Source organism: Sinocyclocheilus grahami, unplaced genomic scaffold (assembly GCF_001515645.1).
Source record: "Sinocyclocheilus grahami isolate Dianchi unplaced genomic scaffold, SAMN03320097.WGS_v1.1 scaffold536.1, whole genome shotgun sequence".
NCBI classification, from domain to species: Eukaryota; Metazoa; Chordata; class Actinopteri; order Cypriniformes; family Cyprinidae; genus Sinocyclocheilus; species Sinocyclocheilus grahami.
The window spans coordinates 351372-354279 of record NW_015505715.1 but is presented as its reverse complement, the minus strand read 5'-3'; positions in this window follow the sequence as shown (position 1 = coordinate 354279).

Sequence of the window (2908 nt, the reverse complement as noted above, 5' to 3'; positions counted from 1 at the left end):
TATATATATATATATATATATATATATATATATATAAAAGCAAATGTTTTTTAATGGTATTAATTTTAGTTTCTGTTTTAGGATACTAAAACCATACTTAAGACTGCCGGCTAATACCACAACACATCACATAATTCATCAAATTCATTGCTAATAGCTACAGAAGTTTGTGCAAGTATTTTCCCACCAAAAATGGAGTCATCTTGAGAATTAGGAAACTTGCTTATTAAACATCATTAATAGTAATAATGGACTCAGAGGAAGTCTGGCTCACAGGAAAAAGCTATTAACTGATAATAAATTAAAGCAATATTCCCAAGAAAACATGCTTTGATTTAGACATTTTGAATAGAGAAATGTCTAAATCACAAAAAAGATTAAACACTTTAATAAATTGCCAGTTTTAGAAGTAGGGAGTCGGGACACAATACAATTTCCATATAAAAAAATAAAAATAAATATATATATATATATATATATATATACACTATTTATATTTATTTATTTATATAATATTAATCCGATCGCTCAAACCGCTTCAGGAGGTGGTCTGCGCTGCATTCCAGACGAAACTGGACAAGTGTAAATGCATCTGGTTGTTGAAACCACATATGCTAATTTTACTCCTTCCAAAATGTTAAAATAATAAACGTGTGAAAGCGTGTTTTAGGCTATGTGACATTACGGGACACAATACAATTTCCATATAAAAAAATAAAAATAAATATATATATATATATATACACACACACACACCCTCTAAAACTTAAATTCAGCAATTACTCTTTACTTTAGAAGACAGATATATAATGTTCCAACAAGCCTGCTTGATCAATAACCATAGATGACAGCCCTAATGCAACACGCATCGCCGCGGACGAGTAGCTGAGCATCTCTTCAGCAAGCCGACGCGCAAACTGCCGCGAATGAAACTGAAAATAAGACGCAGACGCTCAACACACAATCATCTTCATTAAAAGTAGTGTGACTAACCTATCTTTCCCGTTCTGATGCCGCACGCTCTCCTATTGCGGGCTTTGATCTCGAAATGAGCTGATAATTAATAAAATGCATGCAGTGCTTATCTTTTGATTTCGTTGACGTGAACGAAATTTATGTGGCCAAGTGTAAATGGAAACGTTTTAACAAATCAGATAGATATCCAAAAAAAAAGTGTATAGGTTTAAGGCTATTTTTGACCAACAGGTAATTATATTGAACCACAACTTTTAAAGACAAGTCATTTCCTGACAATTAAAAGTGTTATATAGCCCACTGAATCATACTCAGACCTAATGTTATGGAAGGAGACTCACACAGAGGATTAGAAAAATTACAATATATTTTTTCAACAAGGAGTGCAGATGGTTCGGGCGGGTGAGTAATAGAGCTGAATATCAGTCTTTAAGGAAGATGAGGAGAGTACACCGTATTTGGTCCTCCAGGAGATCGTGGAATGGAGACACTGCACACACCTCAGTTGAAGAGTACATGGAGTTATCACATATCCGATCAGCGAAATGACCAGGTGTAAACAGGCCCATTCATCTATCTCAAATGGCTTATCATCTGAAATATGTAAATAGTAGCAACTTTACATGGCCGCTCAATCTAATGTTAACCTAGAAAAATGTGTCTGAACAGTAGCGCACTCACAGCATGACAGATGGAGGCGCCGGTGCAGTCACTTGCTCTTAAAATATTCCGTCATTTTGGTCATCATACAGATAAGAGTAATACATCTTTCGAATCTGTAAAGCCTCTACGTGCATTTGTGTGCACTCACTATAACAAGACATTGCGTTTTTGTAAAATAATGAAAGCAAACAGGATGCGCTTTCTGCCGTCTCGACCTCTGAACTTTTAAAGACAAGTCATTTCCTGACAATTAAAAGTGTTATATAGCCCACTGAATCATACTCAGACCTAATGTTATGGAAGGAGACTCACACAGAGGATTAGAAAAATTACAATATATTTTTTCAACAAGGAGTGCAGATGGTTCGGGCGGGTGAGTAATAGAGCTGAATATCAGTCTTTAAGGAAGATGAGGAGAGTACACCGTATTTGGTCCTCCAGGAGATCGTGGAATGGAGACACTGCACACACCTCAGTTGAAGAGTACATGGAGTTATCACAGAGCTGATGACTGGAACGGACTAGGGAATGGGACACAGGAGAACACACTGGAGGAAACACAGGAGGTAAGTACAACAGGAAGGTAAGTCTTTCACGGCTAGCATAGCAAGAATCCACTTAGTTGAAAACAAGACCGGACACTGGATTGAAGTGAGGTGTGTGCTTTTGAAGGGGAGCTGATGATGATTGCAGATTTGTGAAAATAATGAAAGCAAACAGGATGCGCTTTCTGCCGTCTCGACCTCTGTGAACTTGAGCGTGAAACTCAGTGTATGCTTACTTGCCTTACAGACATGAAAAATATATCTTTAGAGAGTGAAATGTCTACTTTCAAATGAAACAATTCAAATCTGAAAAAAACTAATATTCTCAGTTTATGTAATCCGTATGAAACATGCATACAGGCGCATCCACTACTGTGGAGAAGACGAGTCAGTGTCGCAGAAATCACAGAAAACACTAGTTTATCAATAGATTATTAAAATGTTAATGCAGTTTAATCTTACTGTTTTTCCCTGATACATTCATCATCATTACTTCTGCCGGTGTGCCGTGGCAAGCTTTATTGAGCGCTTATTAGGCTATGTAGGCAATTAAAGGCTCATTATCATGATTTAAATGGTTTATTAATAAATGTGTTTAGTCGACTAATGCTTAAAATGAAAGACTACTAGCTGACCAGAAAAATCTTTAGCCGAGGGCAGCCCTAATATACTGTGTGTATATATATATATATATATATATATATATATATATATATATATATATA